Raw genomic sequence first — 25,915 nt, 5'->3', positions numbered from 1 at the left:
TTATTGCGGCTCCAATGCACAGGAATATGTCCTAGAGAGTGCAGTGACAGCTATCACCCTCCTGGGTGTTGCAGAGTAAGACAACCAAATGGCTTTGCAGGAGGACTTTTTGAGTGCAGCCAGTGTGTCACAACAGACAACATGCATGCAGGAAACACCACGACCTGTGTATACTATCCTGATCCTTTCACACACGTAACAATAGAAAATATAGTTCTTATTTTCGCTTTCATCTTACATGTTGATTTTTTTTATCTGAAAAGGCCCTTGTTACAGAAGTTGTAGCTCAAAATCTGGGGATGTTCATTTCCTCTGAAGTGATAAATGGCCAATTCATAACAGGGCTGGTTTGAGAACCAGCAATCAATACAGGCACTAAAGTATGGTTTAGATGGCCATTCTGGTTTTTATCCATGTCCACAGACAACAACAACACAAAAACACCAGTCTCAGAGTATTATGTGGTTACCTCATCTCTCTTTCCTAAGGGACATTGCCCTTCATCAGTGCCATCAACAAATCAATTGGTTGCTTAAGATGTCCGTAAGTGCTCATCTTGTCTTTTGCTTGAAATGTATTGCAGCCATTTTTCCGTTACATTTCACATAAAAAGGATTTGCTGAAGCTCTGCAACTGGGATAAACCAAAGAACCGATTTACTGAAATAGCTTAGAAATGGTTTAATATTGCAGTGGTGTCAACAGAGCAGATTTTTAAAAATATCTTTTTGACAACAAAAGAAAAATATCCATTCCAAAGCTATGCATAAAGGGAATCTTCTTCAAAAAGTTTTCCCACCTGTCTAATGGGGAAAACAACATTCACCTGAAGGGTGATGGGATTTGGATCTACAAAGACTTCACTATTAACTGTATTTTCAAAAGTGAAGTGACAACCAATGCTACAAAATAAAACTATCTTCACCTTGGCAAACCCAACAGAAGAGAAAAATGAAAATAAACAGAAAAATATGAAGTAATGTTTAGTTCTTCTGCAGAGTCTCAGTTTTCCTGTATCCACAGCTTTTGACTCTTTAAGCAAAATTTACATTTGTCAATTTATGGTCCACCAGAGCTATTTAAAACACCTGGATTCTTGGCTTCAAAGCTGTAATTCTGTGAACAACCTTTCTCATTCCACAGATGCTATCTGAAGTTATCTGTGCCCTTTGAGCACTATTTTCCACAGCAGGTCACAAGTATTATGCCTTAGCAATGGCCATCAGATTTCATCAGCCAAGGCATTCACAGCCCACACATACAATGCAAGGACTGCAAAACCACCCAGCAGAAATCTGCCCTGCAAAAAAGAGGAGAGTTTGTATTTCTCCATACTTCAAAAGTAGTTTCTCCACTTAGTGGAGACGCTGGAATAGCAATGGAAGTACAATTAAAGATCCTTACACTCATCATCATTTAGATCCTTTTCACATTTGCTCCTAACGTAATTTCTCCACCGTCTCCCCACTACCTGTTTCACAATAAATCAAAAAGAATTTAGGAAGCAATTAAACAAAAACTGAATTTACTTTAGAAAAAAGAGAAAGGGCTTAAACTTCTTAAATTGGTCCTTTGATGTGTATAATTTTAAAGACTGGGCCCTATTATACATTGAAAGATCACATGAAGCTTCTTCCTTAATCAAGCTCCAGTGAAACTTCTGAAGAAAACGAACTGTTAATAATAGCAAAGAGTACAAAAATATGACATACAAAGGGCCAGTCTCTAGCATAATGAAATAAGCAGAGCATGTCTGCAAATTCAGTCAAGGTAATGGCAAACATTTCCATTGCATATTACTTTAAAAGAAGATAAAGAGCACTGAATCAATAAATCACTGAAAAGATTACTATTTTGTACAAACTGAAGGTCAGTGCAGGTCATTACCACTAAAACAGACAGAGCTTGTTAATTTAATCCAGCAGATTTGGCAGGGAAACCAAACAGGAATTTAATCAGCAGCAGAAGGTGGTGAACATCTCTAAAAATTGAATAATCATTGTGCCAGACAGTAAACATCCTTACAGAAAGAAAAAAAAGGAAAGAACAAAAGTTTCCCCTTTTCATACTGTTCATTAACTTCTTCAAACAGGTAATAAATTATTTAAAAGATCTGTCTCTGGAAAACAAAACCACCACATATGAAAGCAGCCAGTCAATAGTTTAGCACAGTTATGACATTAAATTTCTCTTAGCTAAAGCGTTTCCTTCTTCTGTATTGTAATTCTTTCTTTAAAAGCTATATCATGAAGTAATATTGTAATTGCTCTAATTTTTTTAAAAAAAGAGATTAATTTACTGTTTCAACTCTTATCAGTTCACGGGAAGACAAGAAAATCAAGTGGCCTCAAATACATTTTCCTATACTTTTCAAGGATTGTTCAAGATGGGGCCTGACATTTGAAGCACTTCTGCACAGTAGATGTCAGCATTTTGTTTGGGGTTAAATTATTTTTTCATTTTCATTAAACTTCTACCAAAAACCACTTCTCTAAATCAGTCTTTCTGTATCTACCTATGTCTAATTTAATATTTTTCTTCCCATATGTATTATAGACTCACATCATAAGAGGATAAATTCTGCCCTCAATAAGCAGAATTTCAGGTAAGCTGATGTGGTAAAATACTCCATGTCTTCCACTGACATAGGATTTAATCCTTTTGGCTCATAAAAGAAATTCATAAAATGGAAATTTGGATTCTAAATTATAATAAATCGTTTGCTGAAGTGACTCAGGTTACTCTGTATCCAGTAAAGTTAGGTTAATCTGTAGAGACCTCATATTAACAGTACTTAAATTTCAGACTCATACAAATATAGAGAAAAATCTCCCTTGGAAAGTTCTTTTCTGAAACAATCTTACATCATGGAAAAATCAGTGGGTCAGAATTTTGGGATTACATATTGATAGATTAATATCTACAGGAGAGAGTTATTATCTCGCAATTTCACCATAAAATTGCATTTCATAATTTGCATAATATTCATTATATGCAAATTTCCAGAAAATTTGATCAATATCCTAATTTTTCAGTTTGTAGGAAAGAAAACTTTTTTTTTTTTTAAATTTTAAAAGCCGAAATATCTCTTCCTATTCCAATTTAGAATTGGTAGACCTTTAGGCCCCTGCTACTCATCTTAAATAGAAACCCCACTATGGCCACCAAATACATTTTTCGGAGCCAAGGAGACATACAGTCACAGACTGAAATATGCAGGTTTTTCACCTCAGTTAAAATGAATGTGAGACTAGTGAAATAAATAGGAGATTTGTATCAAACATTTTACATTTACATTGCTAGGATAAGAAAACTTATAAATTCTGAATGGATTCTGCTGGCCTGACTTGGCACTTCCATTGGTTAAAAGGAAGCCAGGCAGAGCCAGTTTGTAGGTTAAAAATTCCAGGACTTTATTCATTCAGTGCTTATTTTTTCTTGAATAACAGGAATAGTTATGCTGCTAGTGACAAGAAATAAAATGTGCTGAAATCATGTTTGATGATGCTCAAGGTGTAAATCGCCTCTTTCATCTACAGCAATTTAAAGTACTGCAAGCATCTTGCTGCTGCATCACAGAAATAAGATTTCTGCTCAACTCCTTGGCAGGATCCAACCAGCACACAGCATAGATGAAATACCACTGGCACAGACAAGGCTGTGGAGACAAATTTCAGGGCATTAGTAATTCCAGAAAACAGGAACCTTTTAATCAACTCACTTAAGGCAAGCACACTCAGCATAATACTGTCATACAATGTAATTTTATCTAACTGTGCTGAGAGAAACTTGGGGAATTGCAGAATTTCAGAGGAATCAAGAATGTTTCTGAGATATTGCACTCAGAATGCACTGCTTAGTTAGATTTTTTTCATGCTGTGTTCCGCAAGGAACCTGAAACAGGTCCACGGCTGCTTGTGTATGCAGAGGACCATAGCAGAGGCAAAAAGCATTTTAGAGGTGCTGTCTTGTCAGAGGGCACGTCCCACAAATGATTTGTAGGATATATCTACATTGGCCTTTCAGTTCAGATCAGGAAAGTGCTTTTGAACTGGATGACCCAACCGGTTTCACTTGCTGCTCTCTGTGTCATTTGAGAGTGATTCTGGGTCACATCAGCGAGGGCACTTGGGCTGTTAGTGGGGTCCAGTGCAGAGAACCCACTACAACAGCAGCAAAACCCTCACACTCTGCACATCTAGATGTGAGCTCCTCTGCTCCAGCTGTTTTGCCCTGGTGATCCACTCCTGCTACGTTGCAACACTTGCATACAGGGATATAGCCAGACATATTTGGTCTGTCTGGGATGGACTGGGAGGGTAATTAGTGATTTCCTTCACAAATCCTTAGACTAAGTTGCAGTGGCTATTTTGGGCAAAGGGCAATTTCAATCTGTTGCGTGGATGTACTTCATTTACCTTAGAATTTCTCCCGTACATTCCATATATCTAACACCATGTTGTAACCTGTAGCCATGGTGTTATAGAACTGTGATTTTTTCTAAGGAAATGAGACACCAAAAACCTATAAAATTTTACTGGAAAGTGGGCACCTAACTGCTGAGGAAAAAACCTTCAGTTTATCATGTGGTGGGTTCACTAAAATGCCTTGTGTTACCATCTTTTCTGTAAAAGAAAAATATGCTACAAAAGATGCTTAACTAGCAAACCAGCTGCTTGCTAGAAATTCCTGGTGATTTGCTTGCCCTACAAAGCTTGCCCTTAACAGTTGTGATTGAGTTGGGCCTTTGTATTACAAAACGTGAAGGCAAATGCAAGTTCGATTCCAAGAGTATCTCCTATTAGTATGCACACTTTAAGAGGTATGGCTTTGCTAAACCATTGTCTGTGACTAGAGAGGACCCACTAGGCGTTTTCAGTTCTATCTCCATGTAAACATGTGTCATTTCAGTGTTGTACTTCATTCTATTTGTGGAGAAAACCTTCCAGGTAAAAAATGGATAGTTTGAATTTTCAATATACATTTTGGTACAGAGAGTCTTAAAAGATGGTGTGTAAGATTATTACCTGCATTTTCTTCCTGAAGCAAAATATTGCAAAAATAAAGTTAATTTTCAAAGCTGTTTTAGAGATAAATGGTTCATACCTATTAGCTATGAAAACCACAGAGTTACAATAGGAAAAAGGGGGACGCAGTGAATTTAACAGAAATGCTACATGGTTCTTTTGTAATGATGCTGATATTTTAATCCTAGAACATGTTTTCAAGGTTTCAAATGTTGGCTGAGAAATAAAAGTCTGCTAATTATTTTGCTTTTTAAAGAATGCCTTCATTCTTCAATAGATCTTTTTAAATTTATTGTCCACATAGTAGATAATATGTGTTATCTGGGCTGCAGTTATTTTCCAGCATTCCAAACCTTTAGGTATTTCCCCCCAGTATGTTTTGCTGATGAGATCTAAGGTTTAGCCCATGACAAAGAATTTGAGTCCTGTGTCAACTCTGTATCTAACAGCACACAGCATAGCAAAAGGCTAACACAGTCCATGGGGATTCAAAGCTCAGTGAAAAATACCACCTCTGCAGGTTTTAAAATCATACTCCTTAGAAAACAGGTCCAATAAAAGCAGTGGCTGTGCAAACTCTTAGTCTCTTGAAAAGAATGCCTTCAGAGATACTTTAAATCCATCAGTTCTGAGTCTTTCCTATTTGTTTTCTAGAGAGAGAATGATTTACTGATTTTGGTACATACTGCTTAGAGCTGAGCGAGAAGAAAATTATGCAGAATTGGTTATACTGCTATTGGTTCTAACTGCCTCTGAAAGCCAGGAAAAAAATAATGTAAAAAATACTTGATTGACCTTTCTCCCTCTTTGAATAAATTATAACAGGCTGCTATCCTGCTAATCTTTCAAATATAGAACATGAGCAATCTCAGAACTGGGATCTTAAACAGGAAAAACACAGATTATCTCTATTATTTCCGAGCATTGGAAAGTTTGCCGGGATATCATACAGTGTAGAAAAGTATAGAGATGATGCACCATTCTGCAGACAAGGGAAGAAGGATGTCAAGTTGACTTTTCAGTTATCTTTTTGAAGATTATGTATATTCTGTGGAATAACCTGTTTTAATACATTAGAAGAATTATTGTATATAGGTGACATGGTAAATTCAGAATTGTAAAAATTTTAACCCCAGGAGAGAACCTTTTAGAACAAGCCCTTCTGCCACTTTAAAACATCTTAGCTTAAACAGCAAATGAGTCAAGTAACACGTTTATATAGATTTTCTTTAACTTTTTTCCCAGACTCTTATCTGTTCATGGAGAAGGAGTTTTCCTAGAGGCACGTGCAAAAAGACAGAAAAAGGTGACCTATGCAGCATGTTGCTCCAAAGGAACTTAGGAGGCTTTTCCATGAGGCAAGTAGCTTGTGTGTTTGGAATGGTGCTGTGTGCCCTCGTCGCCTTGCCTCAACGTCCTTTGGTTTTACCTTCTTGAATACTGTGTAACAAATTTACCATAGAGAGCAAGAACTTGGAAAAAGCAAAGTTAAGCTTACATGTGAAAATCAGTTATGAGAGGAACACTGCTTCAAGTGCATCTGAGAGAACAGAGCACAACTGCTGAGTTGTTCATCTTTGGCTGAACAACCAAACCTACTAAAACAGGCCATTCTTCAGGGTATTTTTGCAGTTTGCTATAATGAGTGGTACCACTGCCTACTGTCTAGCTGTTTCCAAAGGTTCAGAGACAATCTCCCGAGTAAGATAAGGTAACACACCTATATGTCATGTACGAATGAACTACTGAATGAGAGTAACATCAACCTGTCCTGATCTCGTAGAGTTCTCTAGTGATTGATAGAATCAAAGCTTTTCTCTGCTTCCATCTAAAGGAAACGGTGAAGTCCTGAAATCAGTTGGCCTTTCATGGCAGATTGTTCACTCCATGTAATTTAACCTATAGACTTGATCATGTGAATAAAAATGGAACCTTAAAAAGTTTTGGAAAAGATATTAGCTTCTTACAGAATGATATGTGAAAGTACAGATCAGTGGTCTTTGTGGAAGCCTCACTAAGACAAGACATGGTTTTGATTTTACATATATCCTTAGCTTTTCCACAGAACATGGACATTCCCAATACTCTGTCTTAGCTTTTTATAGTAGAATAAGCCTTTCCTTAAATTAATGTACATTGTTAATAACAGCATTTAAAAGAAACATATTTAGAGATGGAACAACTTATTTGAAGCATCCAGATAAAATTAATAGCTATTCTAATGATATCATCTGAAGAATTTACTAATTGTGTGGATTATGTCCCTCTTTCCACTGTGGATGTTTAAGCAAAATACAGGATTTATTCAGGAACTGAGCAAAATAATTTTCAAGTTGTAAAATGAACATCTTTCTTGATCCTACTTATTTTATCACTTTGAGTGAAACATTGACTGATAACCTGCTCAAGGTCAGTTAAATGGAGGCCTCCTCACAACTACCTTCCAACACTACCAGCAGTATTAACAAAAGGCATATACAATTTCTCAAGATTATCAACATGTGCCTCTAAATGAGTTTCTGCTTTCAATACATATAAAAAAGAAGCCTGAATTTAGTAAGTATTACCTTCTTCCTAAATATGCCAAGTCCAGTGAAGCTGCAGTTTCAATCTTCAATACAATCTGCCTGTGTAGAAACAACTGCTAAAGTGGAAGTACTCAGCAATGAAATTTTACACTGCACAATTTCTCAAATTCTGACCCTCTTTACTAAAAGCAAAATGGCTATAAACTGGATAAAAAGGAAGTGGGATGAGAATATACATGCAAAAAATATTCACTTGTCATGTTAAAACCAGCTGGAACACTGTCTTGGTTTAGGAAGACAGGTATCTGCTAGGTAAAATTACAATCAGAGGCTCTTTGGCAAAGATTTGGGAAATAGGAATAGCAGTTCTTTACTAGTATGTAATACAAAACAAACAAACACAAAAAAAAACTCCCCCCCCCACCAAACAACTACAGCATTAATGAAAAACGACAACAGTACCAAGAACCTTGAGGGCTTTGTTTCACAAAACCCAGGGCAGTTTGGTTTCGGTGTCCCTGCAGGATCCTCAGAGCACCAAGCTGGAACAGTGGAAAAGTCCCGGGCTGGTAGCTGGGATGGCAGGGTGTCCCGGCAGGCAGGGGCAGGATGTCCCGGCAGGGCAGGGGGTGCAGGGTCACGCTGCAGCAAGAGGAGCAGCGCCGAAGAAGTTCGAAGGCGAGGCAGAAAGCGCCCAGCTTCTCCTCGGCGTGCTTTGCGGCGGCTGAGATCCTCGAGGAGCGGCCGACACGCGTCTCCCGAACGCCGGAAGCAGAAAAGCACGCAGCTGCCTCAAGCTGTGTCTTTTACCTGCGTTATCTCCCCCTTCCACCTTTTGTCCATCTCTTTGTTTCAGCCAAGCACTCTCAAGTATCCAACACCCGGTCCCCTTGGCAACCCGTGGGGAAAAAATTCCCCAGAGAAAGAAGGAACAAACCCAACCCCCAACATTATCCACCCCGAATTTTTTTCCCATACAAACATATTACATTGAGTTTTAACTATTAAAAATACATATATATATATATGCAAATATGGATGCAGCCACATTGTCATGGATAGTTCACCCCAAAACAAGGTCCCCTTGAGGTATGCATCGGGTCTCTCCATCCTTTTGCATCACCCACCAGGTGCAACCTGGTCCCTGAGCGAAGACAACCCCACGGATGGGATTGTCTTTGCTGGAGGCAGGATTAATCCAAACAGTTTTTCCCAGCATACCTCTCATGTGTACCACTGGAACCTTATCTCCGTCTGTCTTTTGCAAGGGCTCAGATTGGGCAGGACCTGCTCGGTTGGTGGAACCTCGAGTGTTCACCAACCAGGTGGCCTTTGCTAAATTAGTATCCCAATTCTTAAAGGTTCCCCCACCCAGTGCTTTCAAGGTAGTTTTAAGCAGGCCATTGCACCGTTCAACTTTCCCGGCCGCTGGTGCATGATAAGGAATATGGTACACCCACTCAATGCCATGTTCTCTAGCCCAGGTGCTTATAAGACTATTCTTGAAATGAGTCCCATTGTCCGACTCGATTCTCTCAGGGGTGCCATGTCTCCACAGGACTTGTTTTTCCAGGCCCAGGATGGTGTTCCGGGCAGTAGCATGAGGCACAGGGTAGGTCTCCAACCATCCAGTGGTGGCTTCCACTATGGTTAGCACATAACGCTTGCCCTGGCGAGTTTGGGGAAGGGTGATGTAGTCAATCTGCCAGGCTTCCCCATATTTATATTTGGACCACCGCCCACCATACCATAAGGGCTTCACCCGCTTGGCTTGCTTGATTGCAGCACATGTCTCACAGTCATGGATAACCTGAGAAATACTGTCCATGGTTAAATCCACCCCTCGGTCTCGGGCCCACTTATAGGTGGCATCTCTGCCCTGATGACCCGAGGCATCATGGGCCCATCGGGCTAGGAACAACTCTCCCTTGTGTTGCCAATCTAAATCTATCTTTGACACTTCTATCTTGGCAGCCTGATCTACCTGCTTGTTGTTTTGGTGTTCCTCATTAGCCCGACTCTTGGGAACATGGGCATCTACATGGCGGACTTTCACAGGCAGCTTCTCTACACGAGTGGCAACGTCCTTCCATTCATCAGCAGCCCAGATTGGTTTTCCTCTACGCTGCCAGTTGGCCTTTTTCCACCTTTCCAGCCAGCCCCACAGAGCATTGGCTACCATCCACGAATCAGTGTAGAGGTAGAGCTTTGGCCACTTCTCTCTTTCAGCAATGTCAAGGGCTAATTGAACAGCTTTGAGTTCAGCAAGCTGACTTGATCCCCCTTCTCCTTCAGTGGCTTCTGCAACCTGTCGTGTGGGGCTCCATACGGCTGCTTTCCACTTACGGTTCATTCCCACGATGCGACAGGAACCGTCAGTGAAGAGAGCGTAGTGTGTTTCTTCTGCTGGCAGTTGGTTGTATGGAGGAGCTTCTTCAGCTCGTGTCACTTGTACCTGCTCCTCTTCGTCCGTGAAACCGAAGTTTTCTCCTTCCGGCCAGTTTGTAATTATCTCCAAAATCCCAGGGCGATTTGGGTTTCCAATACGGGCACGCTGTGTGATGAGGGCAGTCCATTTGCTCCATGTGGCATCGGTGGCATGGTGCGTGGAGGGAGCCTTTCCTTTAAACATCCACCCCAGCACTGGTAGTCGGGGTGCCAAGAGGAGTTGTGCTTCTGTGCCAATCACTTCTGAGGCGGCTTGAACTCCTTCATAGGCGGCCAAGATCTCCTTCTCTGTGGGAGTGTAGTTGGCTTCAGATCCTCTGTAACTTCGACTCCAGAATCCCAGTGGTCGGCCTCGGGTCTCCCCTGGCACCTTCTGCCAAAGGCTCCAGGACAAACCGTTGTTCCCGGCTGCAGAATAAAGCACATTCTTCACATCTGGTCCCGTCCTGACTGGGCCAAGGGCTACTGCATGAGCAATCTCCTGCTTGATCTGGGCAAAGGCTTGTTGCTGTTCAGGGCCCCAGTGGAAATTGTTTTTCTTGCGGGTAACCAGGTAGAGAGGGCTCACGATCTGACTGTACTCAGGAATGTGCATCCTCCAAAAACCTATGGCTCCTAGGAAAGCTTGTGTTTCCTTTTTGCTGGTCGGTGGAGACATTGCTGTGATCTTATCAATGACTTCAGTGGGGATCTGCCGCCGTCCATCTTGCCACTTTACTCCCAGGAACTGGATCTCTCTGGCAGGTTCCTTGACTTTGCTCTTCTTGATGGCAAACCCGGCTTTCAGCAAAATCTGGATGATCCTCTCTCCTTTCTCGAACACTTCAGCTGCAGTCTTTCCCCACACAATGATGTCATCAATGTACTGTAGATGTTCTGGAGCCTCACCCTTCTCCAGTGCAGCCTGGATCAGCCCATGGCAGATGGTGGGGCTGTGTTTCCACCCCTGGGGCAGCCGGTTCCAGGTGTACTGCACGCCCCTCCAGGTGAAAGCAAACTGAGGCCTGCATTCTGCAGCCAGAGGAATGGAGAAAAATGCATTGGCAATGTCAATAGTGGCATACCACCTCGCTGCCTTGGACTCCAGCTCGTACTGAAGTTCCAGCATGTCCGGCACAGCAGCGCTCAGCGGTGGAGTCACTTCATTCAATGCACGATAGTCCACAGTCAGTCTCCATTCTCCATCAGACTTGCGCACAGGCCAGATGGGGCTGTTGAAGGGTGAGTGGGTTTTGCTGACCACCCCTTGGCTCTCCAGCTCACGGATCATCTTGTGGATGGGGATCACGGCGTCCCGATTTGTCCGATACTGCCGACGGTGCACTGTCGAGGTGGCAACAGGTACTTGTTGTTCTTCTACCTTCAGGAGTCCCACTGCAGATGGGTTCTCTGATAGTCCCGGCAAGGTGTTCAACTGCTTAATGTTCTCTGTCTCCACAGCAGCTATTCCAAAAGCCCATCTGAGTCCTTTAGGGTCTTTATAATATCCATTCCTGAGGAAGTCTATGCCCAGAATACATGGAGCCTCTGGGCCGGTCACAATCGGAAGTTTCTGCCACTCCTTCCCGGTCAGGCTCACCTCGGCTTCAACCAGAGTCAGTTCCTGTGATCCCCCCGTCACCCCGGCAATGGAAATCGGTTCTGCCCCCACATGTCCTGATGGCATTAGAGTACACTGCGACCCAGTATCTACTAAAGCTTCATATTTTTGTGGCTCTGATGTGCCAGGCCATCGAATCCACACAGTCCAAAAAACCCGATTTTCCCGTGCCTCTTCCTGGCTAGAGGCAGGGCCCCTCTAGCACTGGTTATTATTCCCTTCTTGGACGTACATGGTAGAGGTTCCTTCGAGGGAATCTGACACAGCATTCCCACCTCCATAATACCTGGCAGCTTGCTCATGGGAGGCTGAGGCTACCTTCATTCTAGTGGAACTCCCTCTGTTAGCGTTTCTCTCCTTGAGCTCACGTACCCGTGCTGCCAGGACAGAAGTAGGTTTCCCATGCCACGCTCCCATGTCCTCCCCATGGTCCCGCAGATAAAACCACAGGTCAGCTCGAGGGGTGTACCCTCTCTCTCTCGCTGGGGAATGTTGGGCTCTGATTCTGGGGCCTGTGACTCGCACCGGTGCTACATGGGAACTGTTCCTTCTCATCTCCTCTCTCATTTCCCTCATCTCCTCTTTGAGTTCCTTCACCACCGCAGAGACATGAGCCTGCATTGGACCACTGATCATACTTTCATAATTTCTGAGCTTGTTGGCAACAGAACCCACTGTCTCTCGGTTATCCTCGGCATTAATTGTTGCGATGAATGTGGCGTATTGGGATGGTCCATGAGTTGCCAGATTCCACAACATGTGCCCTGTGCATTTAACCTTGTCGGGGTCATTATCATGCTGTCCGGTCCTCCCAAAAAGTACTTCCAATACTGCCACTTCTCTCAACTGTTGGATTCCTTCCTCAAGGGTCTTCCATCGCATTCTATTGTTGTGCTCTTGCATTCTGTCTCTGTGGACAAATCTCTCTCTCACACTCATTAGAAGTCGTTCCCAAAGGGGAAGGGGCCTTTGCTCTCTTACAAATACCTGATTTATACCTGAGTCCTGGGTCAAGGGTCCCAAATTCCTTGCTTCAGCACTATCCAGTTGCACACCTGTACCCATAAGGTCCCAGACTCGAAGTAGCCAGGCTGTATAAGCCTCACGTCCTCGTCGTGCAATATCTTTTTGCAGATTACGTAGACTTTCATATGTCAGGGACTCAGTGATGATCTCAACCTGTGGCTCTTCTGTGGACTGTGAGGACCCTCCTTTCTTACCCTTAATATCAGGATCTGACGATTTCACTTTACACTTCCTTGTTTCCACAGGGGCGACTGCTGCTGGCTGTGGCTGCCCTTGTGGTTCAGCTGGAACCTGGACAGTTGTAACATCTGTGGGTTCCACTGCTGCACCATCAGTCTCTGCCTTCTTGGGGCAGGGGGAGGGTTTTTCATGAGCTGGGGAAATGTACTCTTTCAGCATTTGGCCTATCTCTTTTACCAGAACCTCAACCCAATCCGGGTGGGTCCTTTCTGAGGCAGGCTGTGGGGCAGAGTCAGGCTCTGGGGTATCATCCCTATTCTGTGGGCTAGGTATCAGGGTGGTTATCCAGGTCAATCTTCCCTTATCTCTGAATGCTAAACAGAATACGCATATTAGCAGCACCAGCCATTGTATGATATCATTAGCATTCAGAGAGGATTTAAACCCTTCAAAAACTGGTGGGGCAGACCCAAAGAGATGGGTAAAGGGTTGGGAAAAAGAAACTTCCCCCGGTGTCATTTCCTCACAGTAGGTACCGTTGTTAAAGTAACTCCAAAAACACACAGTTAGTGTACGATAGCCCTGAATCCATGTGCCTGCCTTCCAGAGGAAATTAAAAATCCATGAGTTCTTCACCTTATTAAGCCATAAAATAAACTGGATGACAGTCACAGTAGCCTTAGTTATAGGGCCCATGTTTAGATAAGGGCCTGCAAATGGAAGGAATACAGCCACAACCACATGCCACCCAAACCAGGCTAAGTTAGACCACATGATGCAGCCTAATGAGGTTTTTATATCCAACGCACACAAAAGAAAGTACTAGGTTAGTTAAGAACTGCTATTTCTCTTCCCTTTTCTTTTCTCAGTGCCCTCAAGCCCCACACTTGGGCGCCAAAAATCTGTCTTGGTTTAGGAAGACAGGTATCTGCTAGGTAAAATTACAATCAGAGGCTCTTTGGCAAAGATTTGGGAAATAGGAATAGCAGTTCTTTACTAGTATGTAATACAAAACAAACAAACACAAAAAAAAACTCCCCCCCCCACCAAACAACTACAGCATTAATGAAAAACGACAACAGTACCAAGAACCTTGAGGGCTTTGTTTCACAAAACCCAGGGCAGTTTGGTTTCGGTGTCCCTGCAGGATCCTCAGAGCACCAAGCTGGAACAGTGGAAAAGTCCCGGGCTGGTAGCTGGGATGGCAGGGTGTCCCGGCAGGCAGGGGCAGGATGTCCCGGCAGGGCAGGGGGTGCAGGGTCACGCTGCAGCAAGAGGAGCAGCGCCGAAGAAGTTCGAAGGCGAGGCAGAAAGCGCCCAGCTTCTCCTCGGCGTGCTTTGCGGCGGCTGAGATCCTCGAGGAGCGGCCGACACGCGTCTCCCGAACGCCGGAAGCAGAAAAGCACGCAGCTGCCTCAAGCTGTGTCTTTTACCTGCGTTATCTCCCCCTTCCACCTTTTGTCCATCTCTTTGTTTCAGCCAAGCACTCTCAAGTATCCAACACCCGGTCCCCTTGGCAACCCGTGGGGAAAAAATTCCCCAGAGAAAGAAGGAACAAACCCAACCCCCAACATTATCCACCCCGAATTTTTTTCCCATACAAACATATTACATTGAGTTTTAACTATTAAAAATACATATATATATATATGCAAATATGGATGCAGCCACATTGTCATGGATAGTTCACCCCAAAACAAGGTCCCCTTGAGGTATGCATCGGGTCTCTCCATCCTTTTGCATCACCCACCAGGTGCAACCTGGTCCCTGAGCGAAGACAACCCCACGGATGGGATTGTCTTTGCTGGAGGCAGGATTAATCCAAACAGTTTTTCCCAGCATACCTCTCATGTGTACCACTGGAACCTTATCTCCGTCTGTCTTTTGCAAGGGCTCAGATTGGGCAGGACCTGCTCGGTTGGTGGAACCTCGAGTGTTCACCAACCAGGTGGCCTTTGCTAAATTAGTATCCCAATTCTTAAAGGTTCCCCCACCCAGTGCTTTCAAGGTAGTTTTAAGCAGGCCATTGCACCGTTCAACTTTCCCGGCCGCTGGTGCATGATAAGGAATATGGTACACCCACTCAATGCCATGTTCTCTAGCCCAGGTGCTTATAAGACTATTCTTGAAATGAGTCCCATTGTCCGACTCGATTCTCTCAGGGGTGCCATGTCTCCACAGGACTTGTTTTTCCAGGCCCAGGATGGTGTTCCGGGCAGTAGCATGAGGCACAGGGTAGGTCTCCAACCATCCAGTGGTGGCTTCCACTATGGTTAGCACATAACGCTTGCCCTGGCGAGTTTGGGGAAGGGTGATGTAGTCAATCTGCCAGGCTTCCCCATATTTATATTTGGACCACCGCCCACCATACCATAAGGGCTTCACCCGCTTGGCTTGCTTGATTGCAGCACATGTCTCACAGTCATGGATAACCTGAGAAATACTGTCCATGGTTAAATCCACCCCTCGGTCTCGGGCCCACTTATAGGTGGCATCTCTGCCCTGATGACCCGAGGCATCATGGGCCCATCGGGCTAGGAACAACTCTCCCTTGTGTTGCCAATCTAAATCTATCTTTGACACTTCTATCTTGGCAGCCTGATCTACCTGCTTGTTGTTTTGGTGTTCCTCATTAGCCCGACTCTTGGGAACATGGGCATCTACATGGCGGACTTTCACAGGCAGCTTCTCTACACGAGTGGCAACGTCCTTCCATTCATCAGCAGCCCAGATTGGTTTTCCTCTACGCTGCCAGTTGGCCTTTTTCCACCTTTCCAGCCAGCCCCACAGAGCATTGGCTACCATCCACGAATCAGTGTAGAGGTAGAGCTTTGGCCACTTCTCTCTTTCAGCAATGTCAAGGGCTAATTGAACAGCTTTGAGTTCAGCAAGCTGACTTGATCCCCCTTCTCCTTCAGTGGCTTCTGCAACCTGTCGTGTGGGGCTCCATACGGCTGCTTTCCACTTACGGTTCATTCCCACGATGCGACAGGAACCGTCAGTGAAGAGAGCGTAGTGTGTTTCTTCTGCTGGCAGTTGGTTGTATGGAGGAGCTTCTTCAGCTCGTGTCACTTGTACCTGCTCCTCTTCGTCCGTGAAACCGAAGTTTTCTCCTTCCGGCCAGTTTGTAATTATCTCCAAAATCCCAGGGCGATTTGGGTTTCCAATACGGGCACGCTGTGTGATGAGGGCAGTCCATTTGCTCCATGTGGCATCGGTGGCATGGTGCGTGGAGGGAGCCTTTCCTTTAAACATCCACCCCAGCACTGGTAGTCGGGGTGCCAAGAGGAGTTGTGCTTCTGTGCCAATCACTTCTGAGGCGGCTTGAACTCCTTCATAGGCGGCCAAGATCTCCTTCTCTGTGGGAGTGTAGTTGGCTTCAGATCCTCTGTAACTTCGACTCCAGAATCCCAGTGGTCGGCCTCGGGTCTCCCCTGGCACCTTCTGCCAAAGGCTCCAGGACAAACCGTTGTTCCCGGCTGCAGAATAAAGCACATTCTTCACATCTGGTCCCGTCCTGACTGGGCCAAGGGCTACTGCATGAGCAATCTCCTGCTTGATCTGGGCAAAGGCTTGTTGCTGTTCAGGGCCCCAGTGGAAATTGTTTTTCTTGCGGGTAACCAGGTAGAGAGGGCTCACGATCTGACTGTACTCAGGAATGTGCATCCTCCAAAAACCTATGGCTCCTAGGAAAGCTTGTGTTTCCTTTTTGCTGGTCGGTGGAGACATTGCTGTGATCTTATCAATGACTTCAGTGGGGATCTGCCGTCGTCCATCTTGCCACTTTACTCCCAGGAACTGGATCTCTCTGGCAGGTTCCTTGACTTTGCTCTTCTTGATGGCAAACCCGGCTTTCAGCAAAATCTGGATGATCCTCTCTCCTTTCTCGAACACTTCAGCTGCAGTCTTTCCCCACACAATGATGTCATCAATGTACTGTAGATGTTCTGGAGCCTCACCCTTCTCCAGTGCAGCCTGGATCAGCCCATGGCAGATGGTGGGGCTGTGTTTCCACCCCTGGGGCAGCCGGTTCCAGGTGTACTGCACGCCCCTCCAGGTGAAAGCAAACTGAGGCCTGCATTCTGCAGCCAGAGGAATGGAGAAAAATGCATTGGCAATGTCAATAGTGGCATACCACCTCGCTGCCTTGGACTCCAGCTCGTACTGAAGTTCCAGCATGTCCGGCACAGCAGCGCTCAGCGGTGGAGTCACTTCATTCAATGCACGATAGTCCACAGTCAGTCTCCATTCTCCATCAGACTTGCGCACAGGCCAGATGGGGCTGTTGAAGGGTGAGTGGGTTTTGCTGACCACCCCTTGGCTCTCCAGCTCACGGATCATCTTGTGGATGGGGATCATGGCGTCCCGATTTGTCCGATACTGCCGACGGTGCACTGTCGAGGTGGCAACAGGTACTTGTTGTTCTTCTACCTTCAGGAGTCCCACTGCAGATGGGTTCTCTGATAGTCCCGGCAAGGTGTTCAACTGCTTAATGTTCTCTGTCTCCACAGCAGCTATTCCAAAAGCCCATCTGAGTCCTTTAGGGTCTTTATAATATCCATTCCTGAGGAAGTCTATGCCCAGAATACATGGAGCCTCTGGGCCGGTCACAATCGGAAGTTTCTGCCACTCCTTCCCGGTCAGGCTCACCTCGGCTTCAACCAGAGTCAGTTCCTGTGATCCCCCCGTCACCCCGGCAATGGAAATCGGTTCTGCCCCCACATGTCCTGATGGCATTAGAGTACACTGCGACCCAGTATCTACTAAAGCTTCATATTTTTGTGGCTCTGATGTGCCAGGCCATCGAATCCACACAGTCCAAAAAACCCGATTTTCCCGTGCCTCTTCCTGGCTAGAGGCAGGGCCCCTCTAGCACTGGTTATTATTCCCTTCTTGGACGTACATGGTAGAGGTTCCTTCGAGGGAATCTGACACAGCATTCCCACCTCCGTAATACCTGGCAGCTTGCTCATGGGAGGCTGAGGCTACCTTCATTCTAGTGGAACTCCCTCTGTTAGCGTTTCTCTCCTTGAGCTCACGTACCCGTGCTGCCAGGACAGAAGTAGGTTTCCCATGCCACGCTCCCATGTCCTCCCCATGGTCCCGCAGATAAAACCACAGGTCAGCTCGAGGGGTGTACCCTCTCTCTCTCGCTGGGGAATGTTGGGCTCTGATTCTGGGGCCTGTGACTCGCACCGGTGCTACATGGGAACTGTTCCTTCTCATCTCCTCTCTCATTTCCCTCATCTCCTCTTTGAGTTCCTTCACCACCGCAGAGACATGAGCCTGCATTGGACCACTGATCATACTTTCATAATTTCTGAGCTTGTTGGCAACAGAACCCACTGTCTCTCGGTTATCCTCGGCATTAATTGTTGCGATGAATGTGGTGTATTGGGATGGTCCATGAGTTGCCAGATTCCACAACATGTGCCCTGTGCATTTAACCTTGTCGGGGTCATTATCATGCTGTCCGGTCCTCCCAAAAAGTACTTCCAATACTGCCACTTCTCTCAACTGTTGGATTCCTTCCTCAAGGGTCTTCCATCACATTCTATTGTTGTGCTCTTGCATTCTGTCTCTGTGGACAAATCTCTCTCTCACACTCATTAGAAGTCGTTCCCAAAGGGGAAGGGGCCTTTGCTCTCTTACAAATACCTGATTTATACCTGAGTCCTGGGTCAAGGGTCCCAAATTCCTTGCTTCAGCACTATCCAGTTGCACACCTGTACCCATAAGGTCCCAGACTCGAAGTAGCCAGGCTGTATAAGCCTCACGTCCTCGTCGTGCAATATCTTTTTGCAGATTACGTAGACTTTCATATGTCAGGGACTCAGTGATGATCTCAACCTGTGGCTCTTCTGTGGACTGTGAGGACCCTCCTTTCTTACCCTTAATATCAGGATCTGACGATTTCACTTTACACTTCCTTGTTTCCACAGGGGCGACTGCTGCTGGCTGTGGCTGCCCTTGTGGTTCAGCTGGAACCTGGACAGTTGTAACATCTGTGGGTTCCACTGCTGCACCATCAGTCTCTGCCTTCTTGGGGCAGGGGGAGGGTTTTTCATGAGCTGGGGAAATGTACTCTTTCAGCATTTGGCCTATCTCTTTTACCAGAACCTCAACCCAATCCGGGTGGGTCCTTTCTGAGGCAGGCTGTGGGGCAGAGTCAGGCTCTGGGGTATCATCCCTATTCTGTGGGCTAGGTATCAGGGTGGTTATCCAGGTCAATCTTCCCTTATCTCTGAATGCTAAACAGAATACGCATATTAGCAGCACCAGCCATTGTATGATATCATTAGCATTCAGAGAGGATTTAAACCCTTCAAAAACTGGTGGGGCAGACCCAAAGAGATGGGTAAAGGGTTGGGAAAAAGAAACTTCCCCCGGTGTCATTTCCTCACAGTAGGTACCGTTGTTAAAGTAACTCCAAAAACACACAGTTAGTGTACGATAGCCCTGAATCCATGTGCCTGCCTTCCAGAGGAAATTAAAAATCCATGAGTTCTTCACCTTATTAAGCCATAAAATAAACTGGATGACAGTCACAGTAGCCTTAGTTATAGGGCCCATGTTTAGATAAGGGCCTGCAAATGGAAGGAATACAGCCACAACCACATGCCACCCAAACCAGGCTAAGTTAGACCACATGATGCAGCCTAATGAGGTTTTTATATCCAACGCACACAAAAGAAAGTACTAGGTTAGTTAAGAACTGCTATTTCTCTTCCCTTTTCTTTTCTCAGTGCCCTCAAGCCCCACACTTGGGCGCCAAAAATCTGTCTTGGTTTAGGAAGACAGGTATCTGCTAGGTAAAATTACAATCAGAGGCTCTTTGGCAAAGATTTGGGAAATAGGAATAGCAGTTCTTTACTAGTATGTAATACAAAACAAACAAACACAAAAAAAAACTCCCCCCCCCACCAAACAACTACAGCATTAATGAAAAACGACAACAGTACCAAGAACCTTGAGGGCTTTGTTTCACAAAACCCAGGGCAGTTTGGTTTCGGTGTCCCTGCAGGATCCTCAGAGCACCAAGCTGGAACAGTGGAAAAGTCCCGGGCTGGTAGCTGGGATGGCAGGGTGTCCCGGCAGGCAGGGGCAGGATGTCCCGGCAGGGCAGGGGGTGCAGGGTCACGCTGCAGCAAGAGGAGCAGCGCCGAAGAAGTTCGAAGGCGAGGCAGAAAGCGCCCAGCTTCTCCTCGGCGTGCTTTGCGGCGGCTGAGATCCTCGAGGAGCGGCCGACACGCGTCTCCCGAACGCCGGAAGCAGAAAAGCACGCAGCTGCCTCAAGCTGTGTCTTTTACCTGCGTTATCTCCCCCTTCCACCTTTGGTCCATCTCTTTGTTTCAGCCAAGCACTCTCAAGTATCCAACACCCGGTCCCCTTGGCAACCCGTGGGGAAAAAATTCCCCAGAGAAAGAAGGAACAAACCCAACCCCCAACAAACACACAGAGTTCCTTAGAAGAGATATGACATAGAGCTTTTACACTTAAACTCTGTCTTCTTAGAAATATGTGTGCTATAACAAGGAAAATTGAAGGAATGAACAATTATGAACACATGAAGAAGAAGAAGCTGAGCCACCAAAGAAATGTATATTATGAAAGAAGTATGGAAACAAATTGAAGGAGATCACAGAAGCTCTGGTTGCTGCAGTCTGTGAGTGAAGTGATGAAAATAGACTTTCCTATGAAAGGTCCTTACCTCCCATTTATTCTTCTGAGCTGTGCCTGTGTGAAAAATGAATATATGCTGAATACAGTCTCTGGAGTCCTGTATCCACCTACTTCTGCCTCTTTGCCGTTGGTTCCCAAATCCTGCAGGGTTCTTCACTCCAATGTCCTTTATAATAATGTGCCACTGAAAAACTTGTTTTTCTTCTCACAGCCCTTCTTTGATTTTTGATTGTTTACTTACATTATTGCTTTGATTAATCACCAGACAACCAGCCCATTTAACCAACTGTTAATGTGCTGATTCTTCCTTTCACTTTCTACTCAGTTTACTGCCATATACAATATTTAATGGAGCTCAGCACTCCTTGATTGATAGCTGTTCAATATCATTTCAACTTTACAAGCAGCACTTCAAAGCATTCCTCTAAAACTGGAGACGTAGCTACACCCAAATCTATTTGCTTACCTTAGGAGAGAGCTATAAAACACTTTTTCCCTGCAGAAGGTTTTTCTGTGTTCAGGCTGTGAACAACTCTTCTCCACATCTACCATCTGTTATATTAATTGTGTTCCCTATAGCGTTGTTTATTTCAGGCTTCATTTATCTACTTATTTAATTTACACCTGTTGTATATGCAATTAGGCAATTATTACTATATTCTTGATGCTAGATTCTTCATTGGCTATTATTATATTTTGTTAGCTACACTGTGGAGAGCTGGAAATGCATTTCTTTCTCTGAAGATTTATTTGCTACATCCTTCTAATCTAAAATAAATGCTCCCCCAATAGCAGGAAAGTGGGATATAATATGAATATGGCTAGGTATTACCGAGGTGCTGTGAAATGTGCTGAACAAACCTAGAGCATTTTCTGAATGGGGTGAATATAAATGCACATACAGTGTCTGTTTTAAAGAAAAAGGTGATCCAATTTTCTGTACCCACCTATCCATCTCAGGTGTGTGAACCTTGGAAACAGGTTCTCTTTCTGAACAGCTGTTTCAGAGACCTAACACAGAAGAAAACCTCATCTGTAGCTCTTTCTCTAGTGTTTTCTACCAGCTGTTTTCAACAACTCCCACACGTGCTGTGTTACAAACCCAAAGGATGTGACAGCCCTCATTTCCTATGGAAGCAAATTAAGGACCTTAAGAGGCTCTTGAATTCCATTCCAGCATCTGACTTTGCAGCTTGGAAGCACTGGATGTCACAACTCACACCACCCTGCATGTGGGTGTATTTATTGAATACGGAAGGGAGCTGGCTTGAAACTGAAAGCTGAAAAGAAGTAGGCAACCCCTTGAATTGACATTAGAATTACCTCCACTTACCTTCATGCTTTTAGCAACAGAGTAACACAAGATTGGTCTCAATCCACTTGAATTATGAGGGTTTAATTTTAAAAGATAAGATGAAAAACAGCACTTGTTTTGATCTTGCAAGAGCACACTTCAGTCCAAGGACATTTCTTCTAAAGTATTTAATGAGTGAACAGGACTTGGTGATCTCATGATCATGCCACACAATTCATGTGCTCAACTTAGCCTTCACTCTGAATCTTTTCACACGCAAAACAGCATAAGCAAAGGAAACAGGGATTTCTGTCCCTGTACAGAAATCAAGTTATTTGTCACACAGACCAAAAAAGGTTATTTGACATCAGGTGGAATCTTAAGAGAAATGGAACTCCATGTGTGTGTCACTCATGTGCTTACAGAGCTATTCCCTTGCTTCAGTATTCTACAGGTGCTTCATTTCTAAAAGTCTCACAGACCGCCAAACCTTGATTTCACATGAAGCAGTGCTATTTTGGTACACCCATGGTAAGATCACAGTGCACTTTAGATTGTCACTCACCAGGCTTCATAACTTCTGTTTCTGGCATAACTGAGCATAATAGTAATCTTATTGTTTCAATTTAAATTTTCTCAACAAATTCCAATGTAATAATCCTCTACCTTTTAAAAACACTATAACCTGTTTTCTAGCATCAATTCCATGAACAAAAGTTGAAGGATATAAGATGCTAAACAATTTTATGCTATTATTGGCTATGATTTTATTTGGCCTATAGGTTCTCTGGTTTTTCTTACTTATAGTCCATGCTTCCTGCAGACCACCGAGTCCAAGATACTGGAAAATTTTCCCAAATAATGCAAATTTTCCCTGGTGTAAAGAAACTGTTTTACTCTTTTCTCTGACCAATAAAATTCAAATTTACATACATCTCTGTAAACAACTCAAATGACACTTTCCCTTTATGACCTTTATTTTCTCTAACTGCCCTTAGAAGCAGCTTAGTTTTATGCAATCATAATTAAACTCTCATCCTCTTTTCAGACATCCTCTGGCATCCTACTTATAATTAACTACTTTGTGAGTTTTTGTCTTCTCTAACTTTCCTTAGTACATACCCCCATCTGTTTTCCCTGTTTACCATTTTTTAATGTCTTTCTAATCATTTAGAAAGCATATTAATTTATTAGAAGCATATTATTTTTAGAACCTGGTTCAAGATGCAATTTCATCTATCCGTTTCTAGCTGTCACATGAAAATTGAAAGCCTTGTTAAAAGCATCAAGTTTATTATTTTATGTATCTTTTGTTTATCCACAATTTAGATAAGAAGTTTGATTCCTGTTCAACTAGAAATATTTAAAATTCCTGCCACCAAAAAAATTACAGGGTGTTTGACAGTATTATGAAGTGGATTTCTAATGGCATTAAGGCTGAGATCTTGAATGCTCTTGCTGTTGATTTCTAAAGGCAACATACCTGAGATGGCCACCAGAGAAATTTGTTCAACAACATTTTTCTTGACATGGCAGGCAGATTTCTTTACTTTCCCAGCACACTGGGGACTTTTGAACCTGCAGAGTCAAACACAGGAACTAGCTAAGTACTTGGAAGTCAAATGGAGGAGAGGACAGCCCAGATTTAGTGCACAGAGACTAACCATGGTACAACTGAGTTCAGTCAGTTTTGAAACAGTACATGAGCAAATTATGTCTCCAGTCAGGGGAGAAAATACCTTTGATCTAGGAACATGTCAAAGACAGGATGTTACATTGCAGGAGGAAAAGTAAAACGAAAAGCAGATTTTTAGCTGTGGGAGGAAAGAAGTCCACTGCATCAAAGTTTCCACACTATAGTCAATGGTTCCACTGCAGTAATTGTCTGTTAGTGTCCCACTCCTATTAATTTCTCAGGGAGAAGCACAGCACATAGGAACGCTCAATGCCATGAGCCTAATTCTGTTATGTTAAGGGTCAATAATATTACTGGGCCCACAATATCACTGTGTCCACAGGGTTCCACGTATCTGAATAAGACAAGGCCCCATTGGCCTTTAAAACTGTGTTTTATTTCAATTCTGTTCCCAGAAATGTACAAAGACGGCAAAACAATATGCAGCAGGTGACTGGGGCATGCACAGCTGAACTCTATCCGCAAGAGTCATGTTATCTGATTTTTGGACTTCACCTGCCTTGTCTGTTATAACACCCATCTCCAAGAACAGGTTATATATAATGGAACAAACTTCACATATTTCTGGAGAGGTCGGAATTTCCGTTTGTGCAGCTGTCCAATGAGACAAAAACCAGAGAGCAATGGTATTCCTGAAAGATTGAGAGCTTGTGAAAGGGCATGTAGGAGTTACTATAACACAGTAATCTGGGATACAGGAACATTTCTTGGTCTTGAAGTGGGCAAAGAAGCTTAAAAGAAAATATATTGAGAAGAGAGATCTGAAATGGCCTGAGAACTAAAGATATCAGCAGCCATCAGATGGCACGAGAGAGTTACTAACTGAAAAATGAGGAGTTACTAACTGAATGTTACTAACTGAATGAAGTTACTAACTGAAAAATTAGGAGAAAATGTTTTCATAACAATATTTAATTGAAAGTCTGTTCGAATAGAAACCAGTAAGCTCTCATGATCGTTATCATGGTTTCTCATGCATTTCTATAATCTATTCAGTAAATTTTTGAATAGCAGCACTCCAAAAACTAGTATCCAGCAAGTAGAGAGAACCTCAGAATCCTTTCTTTTCTGGTCCCATTTAACTCCTTGTAAGAGGGAAAAACCCCTCAGCCTCTAAAATCTGCAACAATGAAACATTAGTCATAAATGTAATGCAGAAAATATAGTTTTGGAGTGAATCCCAAGGCAGCTTAGTGTGACCCTGACTTTGGACAAGATCCAGAGAGCAAGGAACACAGGATCCAAGCTGTATGATCTCCATGGACCACACTGGGATGAAGACCAGATAATCCTCTAGATGAGCAGTAATGACAACCATACATTACATACAGAACTCAAGATGTTTTATAAGTCCAAAATCAGAGACATTTTATACATCTTTACTATGTTCCTTTGCTAAAATTAAAAAAAAAAATAGACAGAATTCACAGAACTGTCTCCATTTGAAACAGTGGATCTCTAGGGGGGGGCAACCAGTGGATGGACTCAAAGAGTAAAAAGGAGTAGGAATGGGAATGGGAATGGGAATGGGAATGGGAACGGGAACGGGAACGGGAACGGGAACGGGAACAGGAACAGGAACAGGAACAGGAACAGGAACAGGAACAGGAATAGGAATAGGAATAGGAATGTAGCATACAGAACTATCTGTAGCCAGAGAATAAGATCTGGAAGGAGGAATCTATTATTCATTTTGACTTTATTAACGAAAGAAAAGGCATTCCTGGATTCCCAGCAGAGTGGGACAATGACAATTGCACAATGTGTATATTTAAAAGGATGTTGTGAAATCCAAGACAAAGATCAAAGAGGTTGTTTAATTGGACTGTTCCATACAGCTGGGCAATAGCAAATGTAAAACTTCTAAATATAGGCAAGAAAAATTAATAACTCAATACTATTAATGGCCTGGTAACCTTAAAAATTAAGACTTGAAGCTAAATAAAATGTGACATAAAAATCCTGCTTAAATTTGCTAACAGTAAATCATGCCAGATCCCTTTTTTAATAAGATAACTGATTTTTAAGACTGAAAAGATATGAACAAAGTTGTCTTCAAGAAATTTTCCAGTGTTCACCCTATGAGAAATCATCAGTTAAAATAAAGGCTAGGACTACAAGAATTGAAAGTAGGCAAAACCTGACTGAAAATGAAATAGTCACTTGCTCTGAAGGGAACTGTTGTCATTGTGGTGGAGTTTCTCAATAAACAGTCACCATTAAGGACCACAACAGGGTGAGATTTTCTACCAGTAGAATAATTTTAAAAATTATATGGTCAGATGACTGTGAACTTGCATGGGAAGAAATGATGTACTAGGAAACAAATAGAATTTATATAGGAAAAGGTACATGGACCCACAGTCAGGGCATAACAAGTATTTCTGCCATAACCTGGGAGCTCATTGGTAGGGAAATGCTAATAAGGAAGGAA

General features: G+C 43.6%; 1 long non-coding RNA gene across 1 annotated transcript; it reads right to left on the bottom strand.

Moving 5' to 3' along the window:
• Positions 1–3,411: 3,411 nt before the first annotated feature.
• Positions 3,412–21,050, bottom strand: LOC136292134 (uncharacterized). Its single transcript, XR_010721840.1, has 4 exons — positions 20,958–21,050; positions 20,520–20,545; positions 7,594–7,653; positions 3,412–3,657 (listed from the first exon to the last, which is right to left on the bottom strand). It is a non-coding gene; the product is annotated as an uncharacterized lncRNA (long non-coding RNA).
• Between the last annotated feature and the right edge of the window lie 4,865 nt (positions 21,051–25,915).

Source organism: Chamaea fasciata, unplaced genomic scaffold (assembly GCF_029207755.1).
Source record: "Chamaea fasciata isolate MVZ Bird 193981 ecotype frontalis unplaced genomic scaffold, bChaFas1.0.hap1 SCAF_1, whole genome shotgun sequence".
NCBI classification, from domain to species: domain Eukaryota; kingdom Metazoa; phylum Chordata; class Aves; order Passeriformes; family Sylviidae; genus Chamaea; species Chamaea fasciata.
This window is presented reverse-complemented; position numbering and strand designations above follow the sequence as displayed.